Raw genomic sequence first — 23,087 nt, forward strand, 5'->3', positions numbered from 1 at the left:
CCCTTACATATGTTCTACACATTTTAGAGAAAAAAGTACTTTGTGGATCAAGACCAATGGAAGAAACTCTGTTTCCATTGCTTATTTACAGTAACATTAAATGTAGACTAAGTCAGTATTGGTAAATGTTAAGTCTTACACTTGGATCTATGTGTAAAAAGATGTACAATTATGTAGCACAACATAATTCCCATGGCAACAGATGCACTTCACAGCCAATGAAAAACTTCGAAACAGTAGATATTGTTGTAAAGTGGAAAATAATGGCATTCTGCTGACCAAGTTGCAATAAATGACAATGCAAACGCTTTTAAGCCCATCAAAGCTGCCTTTTTAAATGTGAACATCAGCACTGGCAATTCTATCTTACTTAAACTTACTGAATTTAATCGTAATATTTAACCATCAGAGATGACATCATCATTCACCTACTCAACATGTGAAGAAAGTAACAGGCCAGAACCAAGAAATTTTAATTTGCCTTTTACCTTTGTGCTTGTGGTAACCCAGGCTCTAAAACTGTCTCTGTCTTTAATGGTGGTAAGGCCACGTATCCTACTGGGCTTTGTGTGTTACAAGTCATCCTCCAAGGAACTGCCAGAACAAATCCCAGTTATGAAAAGGCTGAAAATTCTTTGATAGCCAACTAAGCAATGTTGCAATTTATCCCGGCATCTAAAACTATTTTATTTCTGAAGATCGGACATTCAAAGCCACTAAAAGGTCTTAAATTAATCAATCATAAGAAGTATTTAAAATGCCTAACAGCTAAAACATTTGAAATGAATAAAATCGTCAATATAATCTCTGTTATTCTGTGAAGTTCACAGAAACTTTTTTCCATTGCATTTCCAATGCCAGGTCTTACCTGAGGAACAAATTCCCCAAAGTATTCAGCGACATCCTCTGGTACCTATGAAGAGACAAGTGTCAGAGTGAAGGAAGGAAATCACAGGTGAAGAACAGTAAGCAAGTTTCTGACTTTATTCATGAGGTATAAATAAAATTGTGCTTACATTTCCATGAATAATCAACCGTGTTTCTCTATAAGATCAGGTTCATAGGAAAACCATTTTGAATTTAACAAACTAGAGGGAAAAAAAGCATTAGCTTCGGAATACCCGTTCCTTTGAAAAACTATTTTGCTGTTGATTTCGCTACATAAAATGCAACAAAGCTCATTAAAATGGCTACTTCAAAAATACTTAATAAATTAAATCAGTAAGGCAAGCATTTTAAATTTAAAAATAAAAATTTGAGAATTGTTTGGTTGGGAATCATTATCTTGAATAATGGAATTGATCTGATCTAATACAGTGGCACGCAGTTAACGGTGCTGTCACACATCTCAAATGTGAAAAAGATTAGGGAGCTGGTGGTAGTCCTGAGGAGAGCTAAGGTACCGGTGACCCCTGTTTCCATCCGGGGGTCAGTGTGGACATGGTGGGGGATTACAAATACCTGGGGATACGAATTGACAATAAACTGGACTGGTCAAAGAACACTGAGGCTGTCTACAAGAAGGGTCAGAGCCGTCTCCATTTCCTGAGGAGACTGAGGTCCTTTAAAATCTGCTGGACGACGCTGAGGACGTCCTTAGAGTCTGTGGTGGCCAGTGCTATCATGTTTGCTGTTGTGTGCTGGGGCAGCAGGCTGAGGGTAACAGACACCAACAGAATCAATAAACTCATCCGTAAGGCCAGTGATGTTGTGGGGATGGAACTGGACTCTCTCACGGTGGTGTCTGAAAAGAGGATGCTGTCTAAGTTGCATGCCATCTTGGACAATGTCTCTCATCCACTACATAATGTACTGGTTGGGCACAGGAGTACATTTAGCCAGAGACTCATTCCACCGAGATGCAACGCAGAGCGTCAGAGGAAGTCATTCCTGCCTGTGGCCATCAAACTTTCCAACTCCTCCCTTGGAGGGTCAGACACCCTGAGCCAATAGGCTGGTCCTGGACTTATTTCATAATTTACTGGTATAATTTACATATTACTATTTAACTATTATGGTTCTATTACTAATTATTATTTATGGTGCAATTGAAACGAAGACCAATTTCCCCCGGGATCAATGAAGTATGACTATGACTATGACTATGACTACTAAATAACCTGGGTTCAATCCGGTGTCGTCTCCGTTGAGTTCGCCTGCTCTCCCTGTAATTCTGTAGTTTCCTCTACTGCTCCAGTTTTCTCCCACATTCTAATGATATACAGGTTCACCGTAAATTACTCTTAGGGTTTGTGGGAGAGTTGAACGGCCTGTGACAAAGAATGGATGGCAGTGATACAACGCTAATATGAGTGCACTCAAAGTCAGCACATACTGGATGAGTCAGATGGCTTGCTTTAATGCTGAGTGACAAGAATACACATAGATTAAGATGTAGCTGGCCTGGGCTGGCACCAGTGGAATCAGCAGTTGGTCTGCCACCTGCCTTCAGGAGAGAGAGAGATAAGGAAAACAATGGGGCAGCATTTGGAGATGTTAATGAAGGAAGGAGAGCTGTCAAGATCGGCTCCCCCTTTGAACCCTGAACTGTTTGAAGTGATGGACAGGCGATACCCCAGCAGGGGGATAAAAAGGGATAGGTTCGCTAAGGCAAGACACACACGACACCCGAGGTAACAAGACCCTGGAAGCGGTGCGTCTCTCACAAGTCGGTGGGAAGTACCGGGCCATAGACGCACAGGGTGGAAAGGCACGATTGGCGGGAACCTGGTGTGTGTCCACCTTTGCCTGGGTGCCAGGTTCACTGCAGGGAAACGATCGTATCTGGAAACGGAGGGGTCACGGTCGGTGACCTCAGATGACATCACAAAGGACTCGCCCGAAAGCTGACTGCGAAGGTCTGTGTGGAAGTCGTTTTGAATAGTCATTCGTTTTGCTCTCTCTCTCCTTCCCCCCACTGTCCATCGCCACGGCAGCGATTACTGCAAACTGAACTGAACTAAATTGAACTGAACTTTGTGTCACTTTGAAACTGGTCATTTACCCCTAGACAACGATAGAGCTTGATTAATCCTGTTATCTTAATTCTGTGTACATGTGCGTTTATCATTGCTGAACTGTTGCATTTATTATCCTTTTGATTAGAGTACTGTGTTGCTTGTTTCTTTAATACAACTTTCTTAGTTCTAGTAATCCAGACTCCAACTGAGTGATCCATTTCTGCTGGTTTGGCAACCCAGTTACGGGGTACGTAACGTAAGTGGGGTTCTCGTCCGCGATTTTGAACACTAAATTTGGTACGGAGTAAATTGATTGGGTCAAAATTCCCAAACAGCAGAAATGGAGGCTGAGGAAATTATAAAGGCGCCGACCTTGGAGGCATTAGAGGATGCCAGGAAATCAGAATTGGTAGCTGTGGCCAAACAGTTGAATCTTGCTAAGGGGAAGTCGACAATGAGGAGAGAGGAGATACACAGAGCTATCATAGAGCACTATATATCTAAAGGTGTGTTTCCCCAAGGCAAGCTGGAGGTGGTGTCTATTGAAAAACCTGCTGGAGACGCGGTACAGGTGCAGCTTGAAAAACTGAGACTCAAGCACGAGTTCCGGGTACGGCAGTTAGAACACGAAGAGAAGCAGTTAGAAAGGCGGGAGAAAGAGAAAGAGTTAGAAAGGCAGGAGAAAGAGAGACAGTTAGAAAGGCAGGAGAGAGAGTTAGAAAGGCAGGACAGAGAGAGAGAGAGACAGCTGGAGTGAGAGGAGAAACAGAGGGAAAGGGAATTCGAGCTGGAGAAATTAAAGACAAGGGCAGAGCAGGGGCCCGTGCCGAACTAAGGTGGAGGGTTCCAGGCAACCCAGGAGGTAAGGCTGGTTCCCCCATTTGACGATACCGACGTGGATCGGTACTTTCTCCATTTTGAAAAAGTTGCTACAAGTCAGGACTGGCTGAGGGATAAGTGGGTTGTTTTGCTTCAGAGTGTACTGAAAGGGAAAGCCCAAGAAGCTTACTCAGCTTTGTCCGCGGAAGATGCCCAGAGGTATGAGGTGGTGAAAGAGGCCATCCTCAGGATTTATGAGTTGGTCCCAGAGGCATACCGGCAGAGGTTCCGGAATGCGAGGAAGCAGTGGGACCGCACATATTTAGAGTTTGCCCGTGAGATGCAGACATATTGTGAGCGTTGGTGCGCCTCGAAGGGGGTAGAGGGGGATTATGACAGACTGCTACAGCTGATCCTGATTGAGCAGTTTAAAGGTTGTGTCCCTGAGGGTATGAGACCCTACCTAGATGAGAAAGAGGCAGCCACGTTAGCCGCAACTGCTAAGTTAGCGGATGAGTATGCGTTGACGCATAAAATGAAGTTTGCCCTGAGTAAAGGCTACCAGAAGGGTAGTCAGGGCGGCAGGGAGAGTCAGCCAGAAAAGTCAGAAAGTAAGCCGGGGACTAGTGAGAAGGATAAGGTAGACCGGGAGCAGTCTGGTAGGAAGTCTCCTGGGGTCGTCTGTTATAATTGCGGGAAAGTTGGACACTTTGCATCCAGGTGCTTTGCCCCAAAGAAGGAGATGGGAAAAGGAAAAACGGCGATTTTGACTGGCTGTATCGAGCTGGTAAACAAACCGCTAGGGAAGGACAGGTCTGCCAAAGTTCAGGAAGGGCGCGAGAGGTTTATCTCGGCCAGATTGGCGTCAGTGAAGGAGGGGTTAAAACCAGTTCCAGTGCGGATCTGGAGAGACACGGGAGCGTGTCAGTCACTGATACTGAAGAGTGTATTAGAGTTTAGCTCAGAGACCCAGACTGGGGAGGTCAAGGTCAAAGGTATTGGGGGAGGGACAGAGACAGTCCCTTTGCACCAGATACACTTACAAAGCAACCTGGTCTCTGGATTAGTCACGATCGGGGTGAGGTCCGAATTACCGATGAAAGGCGTGGAAGTCTTGCTGGTAATGACCTCGCCGGGGGAATCGTGTTCGAAGCAGTGAGATTGACAGGTCAGCCTGCCAGCATTGAGGCCCCGCCCATGGACTCACAGGTTCATCACGGGACCGCGGTAGTAAATTTAGCTGAGACGTTTCTGCCAGCCTTGTATGAGAAGGGGGTAGAAAGTGAAAAGAAGGAGTGTAGTGAGACAAGAGGTAGTGAGGGAGCTGGGACAGACGTAGCATTAGCCAGGAAAGAATTTGTGCAGGCGCAGGAGCGAGATGAGGGGCTGATGGTTTTGGCAGAGACAGCTCTCTCTGACACAGACTTAACAAGGGAACTAGTAGGCTATTGTGTGGAGGAGGAAGTGCTAAGGAAGAAAGGGAAACCAAGTACCGTACCCACAGATGAGGAATGTAGGGTGGTGCAAAAGAGTTCTGGGGATGAGATTTTTAACCTGGCCCACAAGGTACCCCCCGGTGGACATTTTGCGGTGCTGGAGGAAACAGTTGGTGGAATCATGAAAGAGGTTTACCAGCTGCCCAGGAGGGAGGATGTTATTGATCATGGCCGACGCGAACTGAGACAGTCACAGGCTTTTGATATGCTAACAAACCTAGTCGGTGTTAGCGCGGAAATCAATGAAGCTAGGGTCCCCCTGACAAGAGAAAAAAAACATTTTGAAAAGATGATTATGGTATCGACCAGATGGGAGAAGGCTATTGTTCTGGCCAGCCCTGCTGATAAGGTCTCTCCCTTAATCCCCGAACAAAGCGACTCTTTAGGAGAAGTAATTAAACAACTCGCACATGTGTGTTTGATTGTCCCGAGGCAATGCAAAGAACTGGGACGTTGGGTGGTGCTTGTTACAATAGGGCAGCCTAGCAAGCAACAGCCCTATAGAATGAGTAATTCAGTGACTAAAGGACTGACGAACACAGAGGTGTGTATTGGCGATGTAATACAGCTGTCTGAAGCCAGCTTGATAGTGAACCTTGAAAAAAATGAGTTCGGCCACACGAAGGTCACTTACCTGGGAATTGTGGTGACACAGGGGCAGCTGGCAGCGATGCAAGCTACAGTGCAGGCTATCGCTGACCTCCCAACCCCAACAGACAAGAGGGCCCTCAGAAGGCTCTTGGAGTTGGTGGGGTACTGTAGGAAGTTTTGCAATAACTCTGCGGTTACCACCCCTCCCCCTCCTACTAAGCCCTTGCGAGAGAAAACTAAGTCGGAATGGGACGACCCTTGTTATTGTGGTCCGGGACGAAACCCAATGAGAGGTTACATTGATCGCAATTCATCAGTGTTTTTGGCCACTATGAAGTTTGCTAATTTGGAGCTTGGTCTAAGGGATTATTAATAACACATATAAAAGGGACGGAAAATGTGATTGCTGACTGTCTGTCAAGGTGTTGACAACTTCAAATTCGCTGTATTAGCCAAATAGCTGATAAAGATGTATATTTGTGTGTATCAAATAATGTATTCATGTTTGTAATTTTTACCCCCGGTAAAAATCCTTAAAGGGGGGAAGTGTGACAAGAATACACATAGATTAAGATGTAGCTGGCCTGGGCTGGAACCAGTGGAATCAGCAGTTGGTCTGCCACCTGTCTTCAGGAGAGAGAGAGATAAGGAAAACAATGGAGCAGCAGTTGGAGATGTTAATGAAGGAAGGAGAGCTGTCAAGCTCGGCTCCCCCTTTGAACCCTGAACTGTTTGAAGTGATGGACAGGCAATACCCCAGCAGGGGGATAAAAAGGGATAGGTTTGCTAAGGCAAGACACACACGACACCCGAGGTAACAGGACCCTGGAAGCGGTGCATCTCTCACAAGTCGGTGGGAAGTACCGGGCCATAGACGCACAGGGTGGAAAGGCACGATCGGCGAAAACCTGGTGTGTGTCCACCCTTGCCTGGGTGCCAGGTTCACTGCAGGGAAACGATCGTATCTGGAAACGAAGGGGTCACGGTCGGTGACCTCAGATGACATCACAAAGGACTCGCCCGAAAGCTGACTGCGAAGGTCTGTGTGGAAGTCGTTTTGAATATTCATTCGTTTTGCTCTCTCTCTCCTTCCCCCCACTGTCCATCGCCATGGCAGCGATTACTGCGAACTGAACTGAACTAAATTGAACTGAACTTTGCATCACTTTGAAACTGGTCATTTACCCCTAGACAACGATAGAGCTTGATTAATCCTGTTATCTTAATTCTGTCTACATGTGTGTTTATCATTGCTGAACTGTTGCATTTAATATCCTTTTGATTAGAATACTGTGTTGCTTGTTTCTTTAATACAACTTTCTTAGTTCTAGTAATCCAGACTCCAACTGAGTGATCCATTTCTGCTGGTTTGGCAACCCAGTTACGGGGTACGCAAGCAAATGAGGATAAACATGTCCATCAATTGCCCATAGAATACATAAAATCAATCCAAAAATTATAAGCAGTCAAGAAAATTAGAACAGTTTGTGCATTACTCATCCGGATCTCGTGCTCTCTGAACATTAAGGCTGCACTGGGATTTGCGCACTAGATCTATGCACTACTTTACTGAATTATAAAGTGCATGTTGCTTTCTCGATTATTTCCTTGTGTTGTGGTCCCAAAGAATTTCAAAATTCCCCTGGTCATAAAATAGTTCCTGTAAGCTTGCTTTCTTTTCAAACAGCCACACCATTCCAGCCACAACATACACTGGATTCCTGGAGTTGAAAGGATTCCGACTAATGAGGCCAGTAGTAAGTTACCAGGATCAAAGCAAATACGATGTACAGTGTATGGAATTTTTTGCTATACTGTAATGCAAGAACATAAGCGGCGGGAGTCAGTGATACAGCCCCAGCCCCTGAAGTCTGCTCTGCTAGTCAACTAGATCATCATTCATCAGGCTACTAGTTCAAATCTATAACCCTGGTAATACATAAATCCATTCATTTCAGCCTCAAATATCCAGTACATATCAGAATCAGGTTTAATATCACCGGCATATGTGGTGAAATTTGTTGTTATGCAGCAGCAGTACATTGCAATATATAGTAATAATATAATCTGTGATTTACAGTAAGTAGTATATTTTTCCATAGTCTGGAATAGGCCCTTCCGGCCCTTCGAGCCACGTTGCCCGGCAATCCCCTGGTCTAATCCTATCCTAATCATGGGTCAATTTACAATGACCAGTTAACCTACCAACTGGTATGTGTTCGGTCTGTGGGAGGAAACCAGAGCACCTGGAGGAAACCCATTCAGTCACAGGGAGAACATACAAAATTCCTTACAGGCAGAGGTGGGATTTGAACCTGGGTTGCCTGTACTGCAAAGCATTGTGCTAATCACTATGGTAACACACACATACATAGTGGGCCTTCAGGCTCTTCTACCTCCTCCCTGATGGTAGCAATGAGAAGAGGGCATGTCCTGGGTGATGGGGGTCCTAAAAGATGGATAGATGGATGTAGACTTTTTGAGGCATTTCTCGTTGAAGATGCCTATATGTAATGACTGCATTCACATATCTGAGAATTCCAAAGTTTCATAACCCTCTACGAAAAGCTATACAAACCCAGCTCCTCCTTATCTTAAATAGGCAACCTTTTATCCTAAGCAGCACACAAAGTGTTGGAGGAACTCAACAGATCAGGTCCATTCTGTCAACTGTAGTCTCATGTGTCTCCATCCTTTTATTCATTTCTATTCCCCACTTCTAAATTTCATTGTAGGTGAAAGTCCTCACAGCATCGAGCATCCTTATAACCATATATCTCAATAAGACCACCTCTCTTTTGAATTCTGGTCTGTATAGGTCAATATATTTGGTCTTTCTACATAATTCAACCCTTGCATTCTTATCAGGTGAACCTCCTCTGATCTGCAAACAGTACTCCATATGTGGTCTCACCAAAGCTCTGCCTCTTTATGGCAATAATGCCTTGTACTCTTGGCCCCTTGCATTAAAAGTTCTCCTTAATACGGTCCCAAGCTGTGGTCTATGCCAAGAGAGTGGCTCAGACTTTGCTGTTTCCATAAGTCTGGCAGGATGGTTTTTGGTCACAGGGAGGGGAGATAGGGACCAGGTTAGGGTTTGGGGACAGGGATGTGGGAAGTTAGAGGTCAGGCCTTGACTCCACATTCTGCACTTGTAGGCCAGCAATGTGGACATGGTTTGAAAGACATCCGGAGTCATTGCCTCCACTCCGCGCTCAAAGGTCAGCGACATGGATGGGTGACGAAAGACATCCGTAGATCCTAGGCCGTTATGGGATTGGATGAGTCCACGCGAGCCGGAGGCACAAGCAAGTTTGGGGGCTGGTCCGTCACGAGGGCTGGTTAGTTGGTGTGCCCAGGGTTTGGGGTTTCATCACTGGCTAGTCAGGGTGGGGAGGGGGTGTGGGTTTCGTTTGGATGTCTGGAAGTCAAAGCCGAGAGGTCAAAGCTTGGAGACTGAAGACTGGAGGCCTGTCCTGAAGTTGAAGGACTGTGTGTGCGTGTGCGAGTTTGCGTTTGAGTTCAATTTCAAGTTCGTGTGCGTGTGGAAAGAGCTTTTTTTTTTGTTCCTTGTTGTGTTCTATGTCGTATTCTGTGTTGTTCTGCCAAGCACGACAGGAATACCCGATACCTCCAGAATGTGTGGCTGCCCCCAGCGCATCCCCAGTCTTGTTGCCTGTTAGCACAAACTATGCATTCCACTGTATGTTTCAATGTACAAGTGATAAATAAATCTCAATCTAAAAGCTAGCTTTCATGTTCTTGTACAAAAAAATCCAGATATCTACAAAGACCAATGTTTATTAGTCCCATGGCATTTAAATAACATTCAGTGTTTCTGTTGCTCCTGCCAGAGTGGGTAATCTCTTTTCTACACCTCACAACCATTTGCATTCATTTTCTACACTCACCTACTGTCTGTACCTTTCATTCACATTCGCATTTCCATAACAGTCATGTGCAGCTGAACGTCAATGTAAGCAGAAAAAAAAGGACTGCAAACATCTCTGGGTATCTGGCCATGGAGTTTACAATCATAGTTACCATCAGCCTCCAGATCATTGAAGACTTTTGCTGTTGATCACACCAATTTCAGAGACTTACAGCGCATCATGGAATTAGACCATTTGGCACATTCATCCATGCTAAACAAAATGCCCATCTAGTCCTATTTGCTCATATCTGGCCCCTTATCCCTCCAGACCTTTCCTGCCCATGGTCCAAGCTGAGGTGACTTCAACAGCTTTTCTTCCAGCACATAGGAGCAGGGAGAGGCACAGCACACATGCACAGCAATTTCCCTGCATTGTCTACTTGTCAAAAGTCCCTGTCCTCAAATCTGTACTCATATAGCTTTATTTCTTACTGTTATCTCCTTGGGAACCTGCTGCCAGAAATACCCAGGGAATCTTTGTAACCTGCTTACATAAAGAACTCAGCCCCTGCAGACGTTGTTTTCCAATTTCTAACCACCTCTCCTACTAAATGCCATGACAGCTAAGGAGAATTTTCCCCACCGTCTACCACTACCCCCCCCCCCACCAATCTGTGCCATATCTATTCATTAATAGCAATACCACACAGGTAACTGGAAGAATTCTATTTGTATCGCTCTGTTACGTTCCTGTAAATGCTGGCAGCTGAGATTGCAGCTGCAAGTCCCAATGCCAGCATCTGCAAGAACTTGCAACAGAACAATTGAGTCACAGTGCAACAAGCACGGCACTAAACAGGGAAACTTCACAATATTGTCTAGCGGAACTTACAACTAATCTTTATACAGGGACGTCAGAAGCAGTGTTAAGGTAATTCACTGTTTCAACAGCACTGAAGAGTAGCAAATCAGATTCTAGATAATTGGAAACAGCTGAACTGCAGTAGCAAAATCCTTGGCACTCTGTTATCACAGATGGCCAACCAGAAAGTACCCATTTAAACCTAGTTACTTTTTTCATGAGTCAGGCCAACATTGTGATGAATCCTTATCTGATGATCCTATGCAGGTCCTTATCAAAAAATTGTGGAAATCCAAATACACTATCAGTACTAGTTATCTTGCTGGTAAAAAAGACTGCAACCATTATCTCTCTTTCATAAAACCATGTTGACTCTGCCTAAACATCTTATGATTTTCTCAGCTATTTTCTAAAAGATGAATTGCAGCCATTTTCCACTGATGGATGTCAGCCAAATCATCCATAACGAGGATGTTATGGCTAACATCCATAAGATGTTATAGTAGTTAAGAGATAAAGATGTTATAGAGATTTCCCTACTTTATCTCTACCTCGTTGTAAGGATAACCATGTAGTTTACCAATTTGTTACGATCCTTCCGATTTCAAACTGCGAAAGATCACAACTAAGCATTCCATCTCACTACAGCCAAACCATCAGGTCGGGGATTTATAATTTTGTTGTGTTAACGTTTCTTTATGCAGCCATTGATCCAAACAGATTTCCATTTTCAAAGCTGTCCAAGCACACTGTTATAACGAACAGCTCCATGGAATAGAATTATGCAGAACCAAGATCAAGAGATTGGGGAAAAAAAACTGCAGGAAAATGAAGACAATGACTGGAAAAAAATTCTACATACAATTGGCTCTGTAAACTAAGTTTGTTTTTACCATTTCTACTTATACTGCCCACATTTGCATCATTTAGTAGCTACAGATTTTCTTTTAAAATGCAGCTTCTTTATAAATTCTTTATAAATTCGATCAACTTAAAAACACTAAGAACCTTAAACACTGCCTTTAACACCCAGTGAGATTAAGCTTCAAGACAAAACTATAAACTTGCCCTCTGGATTATTGAATACATCCCACAGAAGTTAGGCCAGGACCTTTACTGAACCAAGGTAATAAATTATGGCAATCAAATGACATCATTTGTGTTAATAACAGTAAGTGGAAATTAAAGCTTTTGAGTAAATGAGTTGTTTGCTCTTAATGAAAAGTGAGTAGAAAAGTGAATTGGTACTCCTGGCGATTTAGTGTTTTAAATACACCAACACATAAAAAAAACACTGGAGGAACTCAGCAGGTCAGGAAGCCTCCATGGAGGGAAAAGAACTGTTGTCATTTTGGACTTAGACCCTTCATCAGAACTAGAAATAAAGAGGAAGCCAAAACAAAAGGGTGGGGGAGGGTGTATGAGCTGGTGGGTGACAGGTGGATTCGGGTGAAGCGTGAAGGTGAGTTTCTTGGTATTGAAGATGGCTTGCTTCCATTCGAGTTCTGGGGAATGGGAAATGCCTGTGCACGAATTTTCTTAGTGCAGGGTAGCTCTTGCACACCGGTTATCTTGACAAGCTGGACCTTAGTTCAAAGGGCAAAGTGATCCAATACGTCTGGAGTCTTCACTCAGCCATAAAGACAGTACACATCCTCAACACATGCATGTGAATATACACACAGCCTCTTTCGCAAGCACACAGGCAGACACACACACACACACACACACACACACACACACACACACACTGTTTTTATGCATAGAAACTCATTCTCTCTCTCACACACACACACACACCCGCACACAGAATGAATATCTCTATCTCTCTGATTCACTCTCAGACACATGCATCCACAGACAAGTTCATGTTCTCTCGTTCTCTCCCTCTCTCTCTCTCACACTGGGACACACCCACACACAAAATGAATATCTCTAACAAACATGCTATCTGTCACACACACACACATTCTCTCTCTCTCCCTCTCTCCTCCCTCTCCTCCCTTGCACTCACACATAAACACACATATGACTGACATCTGCGGTACAGCATCTTCAGTATGTCGAATGCCAGGTGTAATGCGAAGTCTTTGGGACAACTGCAAGTCTGTGTCTTGCTATTGCTTTGTTCACGCTGAGTGCTTGGTGGTGGCACCAATGCTTGCTTTTTGCTTTTTTTTTTGCCGGTGGGGGGAGAGGAGATTGTTGCTCACTGCTGCTTACGCACAGGAGGGAGGGGACCTGGGGTGGGGGGAACTATGGGGTTCTTATGTTTATCTGTTGTTCATTCTCTGGGGCACTTCTGTGTTTTCGTGGATGTTTGCGAAGAAAAAGCATTTCAGGATATATATTGTATACATTTCTCTGACATTAAATTGGACTTTTGAAACTTTGAATATGATCTAGCTCACCTTTCAGATTAAACCAGTTGTACAGTGGCTATCAATCTCATGGCTCATCCTATGTGTGAAGAACAGTGAAGGAATCTGTGCAGTAGATGAGGCACGGCGTCTCAGGAAGAAATGAATGCTTTTGCCTTGTGAGCACCTTGAGTTCCAGTCGAAGCTAATGAAAAAGCTTCAACTGCTTGAAAATGCATTAGATAAAAGGAAAATACTCTGTGATGGATTTATTAACTGTTCTAAAATATGTGAACATTTTACAACATCTGGCTTGGAACAGCAGAGATCATTTTTTTCATATCGTGAATCTTTCAATGTTATCATAATATAAATGAATTAAAATTAGATTTAAAATGTGTTGTTATGAATAGAACACTTCATGATCAGCAGTTCAAACATGACAAATAGCACCACTTGTGAGACTCACCATGATTTATTAATGAGCTTGTCAATCATGAGTTATTCATTTATCCTTAGTTCTAGACATATTTACAATATCTCTCCACCAGCTGTGATTTTAAGGCTCATTGTATGGGTGCTTTTACCAGTATAATGACACAATTTCCCTCCGAGTCATTGCAAATCAGGGCACAGTATGATTCTCCAGATGCAATCTGAGAAGTAAACTCCAATTGACAGATAAATCTGTGTGTAATTCCCAACATGACTTTGTAACCTGAAATGGGAATAAGTTCATCAGTCCCACAAGAAACCATCACCTGTGCAACCCATATGGCAGTAAACATCTTCTGGCTTTGTTTCTGTCTGCAGCTGGGAAAATGGCGGTTGTTAAAGGGCACAAATATCTTCTTTCACACTTTGTACAATCTCGACAAACAGAATCAATGGCAAGTCAAGCTAAGTGGAGACAGTAACATGCCAGTGGTGCAGGAGATGGATTGTGGACATCATCCAGAATCTTTCAAATTTAATCAAATCAACTCAAGTTTAATTATCATTCAAACCATACATAATTACTGCTGAACAGTACAGTATTTCTCTGGGGCCAAGGTGCAAAACCTTCAAAATAGCAAGCAAACATTCAAGATAGCGAGTGACCAATTCAAAATAGCGAGCAAAGAAGCATATTCACTCGGAAAAAAAAACACACATATAGTCCAAGACCCTGAGTGACAATATCCAGCAATCGATGGTACAATCTCCCAGCAGCGTGCAGACACACGCAATCCAGCCTGTCATTCCACCACTTGAACACAGGAGGGCAGCACTGATGGAAGAGGCCAGGCCCCATTGATTGCGGAGGCCATACTGTAATGCTTCTGCGTCTTCTCAGCTGGTTTGTAGCAACAGGCAAGCCCAAGGCTTGAGGCCTAGACCTTGCTGCAACTGAGGCTACACAGCTCCCATGTCGTCAGACAGGGATAATAGGCCTGCAGCAACTTACGTTATCATTGTCCAACAGAGTCTTTCAATCGCAAGTGAAATGTCTGAGACAATCTTCCACAGTTATACTGCACCAATTTCGGTGCTTCCGAGTAGCGGGCAGCATCACCGTCTGCAGCCAGGTCAGCTCAGCTCCTCTACCCAAACCGGTTCCTCCGACATCCTGACAGGCTCCACTGATATCCCGGCCGACCCCTTGCCCAACATTCTCAGCCGACACCAGCCCAGCTACTCTGATCGACATGCCTGCAATACTCAAAGCTCTTGGAGTACAATTGTCTTTGGATTGTAAAAAAACTAATTTTACAAAGAAAAAAACACCTTTGGTTGGCCCCCGAGAGGCTGCAGTGTTCGCACGCGCCGCCATCTTGTCCAAGTGTTCGTTATTTATTTGCAGTGATGCCAGTGAAGGGTAGCACTGATAAGGCAATCCAGCTATTATTCCATGCAATAATCCAAGCAGAGTTCAATAGAAAACAAGCAACAGTGGACATTACAAGTGACCTAAGCCTCTGACAAAAGTCATAATCATACAGCAAGCAGACAGGAAATCAAACTTGCAGTGAATCATGGGAGCTTTCTGATCTGCTGAGCTCTGTTACTTACTGGGTAAACTTTCTGACTCATGGATAGAATTGTGCATGATTTGTTTAATAAATTAAAAGTACAAGATAATGGACAAAAGTATTTACAAAACACACATCTAAAATCTATCCCCACCAATGAATTTAATGGAATCAGTAAATGAAATGAACTTCAGAGGCAGAATTCAAAGCAACGGCGACACAACACAGCTCATTTATTGCTACTGAGCAGAGGTGAACTTTTGGGTAACAATTACTTTTAAACCATTTTTTCTGTTTGAAATCATCACATTCTGAGCAGAGAGGATGATCAAGTGATATATGTTTACATCAAAAAGAAGTTCTGTGTTAAACAGAGAAATGCCCCTCTTTTCCTTATTATGTAGTTATAAATGCTACTTCTGTTTCCTATTTAGCAACCACACTTCAAAAACCACTCATTGGCTGTAAAGCACCAAAGTAAAGAATGTCTTTCACTTCAGGGAGACAGAGATGGTGTTGATGCGATGACACGTTGTTTGTAAAACCATGTTTTGGCTGCTGAATCATGGATGGAGATGAAGAAGAACAGAAGCAGCAGGAACAGAAGGACAAGCAGAACCAACAAGAGCCACAGGGACACCTGAAGTCTGCTGCTTTTTCCAAAAGCAGACTGACAGAGAGAAAAAACATCTCAAAGGAAGCCATTCTTGTCCCGTCAGTGCAGAGACAGAAGAAAAGTTTTTACAACGTGACAGGACACCAGAGTCTGAGGAGCCTCAGACAATTTTCGCAGGTGTTGAGAGACAGTAGCAGCCTGTCGGGTGAATACCTTTTCTCATCTGGACCAAGTACCCCACATATAACAAACAATTCCCTCTCTACTCAACTTTTTTTGAAGGCCGAGTTGGTACTTCTTGGATGCTTCCATTCGTCTGCCCAAATTTGCACTATTTGCCCGCACGTGGAATAATGTCAACCTTTCTGGAATTCCACCAATCAAAACGAAAGCAACCTTTCTGTAACCTTGTTGTCTAGCCACACATATTTTCAGCTTCTCCATCTCCTGAAGTACAGCATTCATCTCTTCTTACATGGACAACTCTTTGTTAACGAGGAACCGCACATGCAAGAGAAGAGAAATGCTCCTTTATTCACTTGCGATGTGATCATCAGGAGGTGAATAACCTGAAATGACGAGCTTCTATCCAGAGTTACTGCGGTCTCCTTTTGAGACCTCATACAGAATACACAAAATCCTGAATGGTATTGAAGACATAAATTTGAAATATTAAGAAAAGAATGTTTAACCATATTATTAAGAAAAAGATCAGTCTCTTTTGGCATTCAGTCAATTTGTGTGGATGCCACAAACTCTGCTGGGAAAATGATGTTTAATTCTGTCTACGTGTAGATGTGAGGCCTACCAATAATGGGCAAGCACACCGTCCTCCTAATACAGGTGTCTGAAAGGTCACCTTCTATTCTTGATTTTGCCCACAGACTTAGTAATTCCCTTGCATGCAAGGAGGCTAAGAAGTTAGTGGAGTAATCAGGCAAACACGAGGAAATCTGCAGATGCTGGAATTTCAAGCAACACAAATAAAAGTTGTTGGTGAACGCAGCAGGCCAGGCAGCAACTTTTATGTAGTGGAGTAATCATCTGTGTTGAAGGCACTTATGAAAGATGACAGACATTGCATATAAAGTTTGAAATTAAGAATCTATAGTGCAGGATAGATAGGAATTGAGGAAATATACATGGCGAGAAAAGGTCTGAAGAACTCATAGTGAGGAGATTAACATGATACATTAAAGCGTTACTGAGCTCAACTTACCTATCCTGCTCAAATCATTAAAGCACTTCCGACATTTATCCTTGGCTATTGACTTCCTGTGCCTCTGCATCTCAGATTCACGGTAGGCACCTTGTACAATCAAAAGGGAACACAATCTCCCTATGGATACACACAAGTCTCAATAACCCAACCAGGAAAGCATATTTACTGTGGATTTTTCATTTAGGTAATTTATTATGGGGGTTTCCAATCCAGGAATCCAATAAAGTTTTATCTTTGCATTGTCCTTTTAATATTGCAATTGGTTATGAAGTCTGGGAATATTACAGCAATGAAGAAGTTGGGTTAAAAAAAAAGGCACTGGCAGGTGCATGGCACTAAATTCCTGTTTGCCTGCATGTGACCAGATTAGTCCCATAATCCAATTCCAGTGAAATCCAGTGATGGCCTTTTAAATGAAATGCTAAAATGGAAATTGGAACAGACACAAAGTTATAAATGAAATTTTCAGATAAACATTTCCTAAACTTTTCAACCCAGATGGGAAGTCAACTATTAAACAAAATCCTCCAACGAATACATCTGGAGTAAATAAAGCAGGGAAGGTCACGTTCAACTATCTCTGTCGCTTTGCACGCCCCAGCCCTGCCAGCCCTCCTGTCCACAAGTTCATCCGGAATTTAAATAACAACAAGAATTCAGCAATATGGTGTTCTTTCTACAAAGCTGTCACTGATACAAGCTGCATTATTGTATCTTCTCTGGTTCTTTTCATGGAAGAGCCTTAAATATGTGGAAGATGATAAATGGCTGACAATAATCTACTATTAATTTAGAACAGTAGCTCTGATGATATTGCAAAATAGCAGTCAACTTTAAATAGCTTACAGGTAGCAAAAGATTCATATTGAATTACTTTGACCTCCCAATGGGCCACCATAATAGAGAGAAGTCACTTTTTTCCTCACGGATTATGAGAATTGTTGTGCAGTTTCTAGATTACCCTTGAACTCCTCTATCTGCTCTGAATTCCAATTTATCTTTAAGAAATTCAGACAACTGAATTTACCAGTTTCAAGTCTCCAAGGCCTTGAAAAGCTCCACTGCTAATCAAGAATGTAGATGTCGAGTGGCAGAGAATGAAGCATTAACAAACTTTATTTAAGCTCGTTGCTAGAGTTAATGGCTTTTTAAGTGATGGCCTGTGGCTGATTTATTTTGGAGAATAACTCATTGTATTGAGTAAGTTGGGGAATACCGTAGCAAAAAAACAAGAACTGCAATTACACATGAAATTGGCTTGAGCTGACTTGCCAGAAGCAAACATAATCCACAATAACAGGTCTCGTTAGCAAGAGGGTCAGCTGACTGAGTCCCTTTGAGTCATCACATCACGATGTCTGGGCGGACTAAGATACTGACTGGCCTCCAGGGAGTCTAGATAAAGGAGAAGTCAGGGCAGGGACTGTGAAGGTGGTGGCCAGCGGTAGCTCAATGTTTTCATGTGAAAATGGAGGGATCCTCTGCACCTTCGTCCTTCACATATACCTCCTGGACATACAGTAATGAAGCGGTCACTGGGTGCATGTTCATGGTCTTCTCCCGCTGTAGTTCATTCACCTCAAGGTTTAACGTGTTGTGGGTTCAGAGAAGCTCATCTGCACTCTACCGTTTCAGCATGCAGTTACTTCTTGTCAGCTTGAACCAGTCTGGCCATTCTCCTCCAAACTGTCTCATTAACAAAGCAACTTCACCCACAAAACTGCCACTCACTGGCGTACAGGTGTACCTAATAAGCTGAGTATAAATAAAGGTGTGAATAATCACTATGTGCTTTAAAAGATTATTACCTACTGGAGGAAACAAATTATTGATACCAATCCAATAAATCCTGCCATTCCACCCACCTCCTTCATCTCTTTTCTGTCCTCAGCCATTTCCTTGTCCATGCAGTCAAACTTCTTTTGGTATCTTATACCCTCATCATCGGTACCTCGTGTAACAGGCGATCACAGAAAAATCTACCAGAGGCCATGCTGATAACCTCTTTCATCCCATCACCCCTAATGCTGCTGAAACACCCAGCTGTTTCAACCAGATACTCCAACCAAGTCTCTGAGGCTACGTCCACACTACGCCAGATAATTTTGAAAACGCCGGTTTCGAGTAAAAACGACAGGCGTACACACTAAGCATTTTTCAAACTATCTCTGTCCACACTAACACAGGTGTTTGGGCGAATCTCCTCTACTGGGCACGTGCAGGACACACAGAAAACAAGCGAAGAGGAAACGGTATAGTTAGTGCGCATTTGTCCAGTTACAGAGTAGAAAAGCTTAAAAGAAATTGCTCTTGGCTCTCACGCAGGAGGAATTAAAACTCAAAAAAAAACAAATACTGGAGCGTATGGAGGCAACCGACAGGGAGTTCACGGACAGTATGACCCGGCTGACGACAAACATTGAAAAACTGACTAACTCTGTTGCATTAATAAAGCACCTTGTTAAAAGTATAAAACATGTCTGCATCAATGTTATCTTGTATTTCCATACAATGTTACATTAGGCTGTTACACACCTATTGTCAGAGAAGTACTTGCATAAATAGGTAAACCACCTTCATACAAGCAAAGACAGAAAACAGGGCAAAGTGAGTATACTCATTTATTCAGTAAGCTATGGGTCAAAGTATTTGGTGAGTACATTTCTAACTCTTCTGGCTTCAGTCTCGTTGCCGTCTGTTCTGAAATTGTTAGGTTCTGCGAAGCGCAGAATCAAATATTGCTGTGATGATTGTACGCTCTAGTATCAATTGTTTGGCGACAATAAAGTAGTAATAATAATAATAATAAGAAGAAGAAGAAGAAGAAGAAAACAATGAAATGTCGGGCTGCTGCCATCTGTTCTGGCACGTCATGACAGCGGTTTTAAAAAGCTCCGGTTACCCCGTACACACTGCAACTGATATTAGACGTTTTCAGATTTATTCACTCTTGAGACCGTTTCTGAAAATCTCCATTTTTGGGGGATGAAAATGCCGTTTTAGTGTGGACAGAGGGTCAAAACGAAGAGAAAAAATTTTTTTTCAAAATTATCCGGCGTAGTGTGGACGTAGCCTAAGTAAAACATCCCAGGCATACTCCAAGTTGTGTGGGTAGATGAAATAATTGCTAAGGTGAACCTTTCACATTTTAATAAATGTCCCAGATGCATATTGCACCATGATGCTGGACTTGCACAGACTTGGACAATTGTAGTTAGTTTGTTGTCACAGGTACTGAGATACAATGAAAAGTTTATCTTATATATTGTTCCTACACATCAAATCATTATATAGTGCATTGTTAGTATTGTTGTCTCACGAACAAAGTCATGGAGAAAAGTAGTGCTAGACATGAAGTAGTGGCTTTATTCGACAAAATGAGACGCATCAGGCATCATACAGAGACCCTTTGGAGGAAGAGGTCTGCTTGACCCAACAGTACACAATATTTTATGTGCTAAAGATCAAAGGATAATTCCATATTTACAACTCATTCACGATGCTTTTCCTGAACGAAACTCAAACTTCATACCTCCTGCCCTGCAGCCACACCACAGAAGACACCTGAATACATTTTAATCAGCATTGTCTGGTCTTCCCATTAACTGTGGTTCATATCTCTTGGGAACCCATTGTTCAGAGCTGCATTTTCAATTTAAGCTACAGTTTATATTCAGGTTTGAAGAACGGTGGCTAAAGTTAGTTGTTGATGTTATTTGCTATATGTCCTAACCCCCCAGAAACGCTCCAACAATACAAGTTTAAACAAATTCAGAAATGCAAAATAAAGTATAACAGGTACAGAAAAAGTGTAAACAATTAGACGCAAGATCTTAACAAGGTAAACTGAAAACTCAGAAGTCCAGGAATCATTTGATTGTCTTATAACAGCAGGACAGAAGCTGTCCTTGAGCCTTATGGAATAACTGGAGGTTCTAAAACTTCTGACAACTGTTTACAAAGATTAGTTCTTTTCTTCTGATACTAGTGTGTCATGTTGACCTGAGATATGATTTACACTCTCCTCATATCATACAGTAAGTTCCTCTGGCAACCTGTTGCCCAGTCTCCTGCATCAGTAGAGCAGATCGATCTGGAGTCTGTTACAGGCAGCAGACTGCAGTGTACCTGCCAGATTTACTATGAAGACTTCAACATTTAAGAAATGAAATAACCCTCGTACAATTTCTCTTGGTCAGTGTCCTGCCTCTGTTAATGAATCATTGGAGGCCAGTTGCTTGCATATTCATGAACAATACATACAAGTGCTGGAGGAATTCAGCAGATCAAGCAGCATATATGGGGGCGGGGCATAAACAGTCGACGTTTTGGGTTGAATAATGATGAAGAGTCTTTGCCTGAAACATTGACTGTTTACTCTCCTCCATAGACACTGCCTGATTTGAGTTCCTCCAGCATTTTGTGTGTTTTGCTCAAGATTTCCTGCAACTGCAGCATCTTTTCTGTTTATGGTTTGCATATTCCTATCAAGGTTAGAAGAAATTCCAGCTTTATTTTTGATATTGGCAGTATTTTCCACAAAGAAATATAGCCAAATAAGCCGTTTTTCATGTCTCACTCTCCTTCTTCGTTCCTTTTCCTGTCAGGAGCGAGTGATTAGTGTACAGATGTATTATGTCAGTTCCTGAAGTCACACCTGCCCATTCCATCACAACGTCAAGTCACGTTTTCTCTTTGCTTTTCTCTTGATCTATTATTACAACTTTTCCAGACAGTAACAGCCCAAAACCACTGTCAAACCCTGTGTCAGTTTTCCCATTAAAATCCACCAAATGACTGTTTGCCTTGCTTGTGCAAGTTCAGGGATCAAATCGTGAGTCATTCTTCTTGTTCAACTAATTTTCAATGGATATCTATGGCACCTAAGCTCCTGCGATTTTCTTCTTCACTCTCTGTGGCCCATTTTTTTTGCAACCTTATCTTTTGTGGAACTTCAACCTACATCAGAAGCTTGTAGATTTAACCTCACTGGCTCCAGAGCCTGTGCATGTAGCTCAGGCTGATGCAATGTGCAATGCTGAAGGGATTGTGGGAGCTAAAACTGGATTCCCTCTGCTCCGGATTCATGGAATTCTCCAGAGAGGAAAAAAGCATAGCAACTGCAGATACTAGGATTCTAAAAAAAAATTAAGAATGTTGGGACAATCAGCAGGTTAGGCAGCATCTGTGGAGAGAGAATTAGATTTCTACTGGATCTTGATGATTTTGCGATCCCGAGGCTCTTTGGAAGTTAAGAATGAGGCATAGGAGGTGTTGCTTACAATTGTTTCATTAATTGTTATAAGACCGAAGGAAATGAGGGGAGAAGCATGGTGAGAAATGGAAGGAAAAAGAGAATAGCAGACAAAGAACAAAGGAAGAGAGCCTAAGGGGGAAAAAAAAGAAAAGAGAACAAACAAAGGTGGTGTGATCTTCTTCTACCAGACCACCAATTCCGTTGAAATTCCAACTGATGACAATTATCCATTTAAATAGCCAGATTCAAGTAAAGTGACTCCTGCCACTGAAACCAAGGAGTTTTCAGAAAAATCCAGAGGCAAATCCACAGAAAAGCTCACTGAACAATCACATGTAAATTGGTGATTATGTTAAAAAACAAACAAGCATAAAGGAAGTTAAAATACAAGGAAAACAGCAATCACACAACCCAATCCAACAGTTCTGATGTAGGAATATTGACCAAAACTCTGCTTTTTCTCTCTCCACAGATGCTACCTGGCCTGCTGAGTAACCCAACGTTTGTTTTCATTTTATAAAAAAAGAGGTTAACAGAAATATGCTTATTTAGTAAGGAGTGTCTACCTCCTGCCTCAGTTTCTTGAACAAGTGCTGTATGGACAACATTAAGCTGTATTGCCTTGAGGGGAGCTTTGGGTGGTGGGGATGGCACTGGCAGGGGTGAGGTTGTAACTGAAGAAGTTTTATTGCCTATTGCTATTGGCTCCTGAGGACAGGTGCCAGAAAATCCCAATCTCAAAGCTGCTGCGCAGGTTGACTTTGTGGTTAAGAAGGCATACGGTGCATTAGCCTTCATCACCACTGGATTGAGTTCAAGAGCTGAGAGGTAATGTTACAGCTATATAGGACCCTGGTCAGACCCCACTTGGAGTACTGCGCTCAGTTCTGGTCACCTCACCACAGAAAGGATGTGGAAACTATAGAAAGGCTGTAGAGGAGATTTACAAGGATGTCGCCTGGATTGGGGAGCATGCCTTATGAGAATAGGTTGAGTGAACTAAGCCTTTTCTCCTTGG

General features: G+C 42.8%; 1 long non-coding RNA gene across 1 annotated transcript in view; it reads right to left on the minus strand.

Annotated features, from left to right (window-relative positions):
• Positions 1-522: 522 nt before the first annotated feature.
• The window catches only part of LOC140190920 (uncharacterized), a 35,769-nt gene continuing 13,204 nt past the window's right edge, over positions 523-23,087 (minus strand). Inside the window, exons 2-3 of the long non-coding RNA XR_011883717.1 lie at positions 869-913; positions 523-594 (exon numbers count right to left, since the gene is read on the minus strand). This is a non-coding gene — a long non-coding RNA (uncharacterized lncRNA). The remainder of the gene's footprint in view (positions 595-868; positions 914-23,087) is intronic.

The sequence above is a fragment of the Mobula birostris genome, chromosome 31 (genome assembly GCF_030028105.1).
Source record: "Mobula birostris isolate sMobBir1 chromosome 31, sMobBir1.hap1, whole genome shotgun sequence".
NCBI lineage: Eukaryota > Metazoa > Chordata > Chondrichthyes > Myliobatiformes > Myliobatidae > Mobula > Mobula birostris.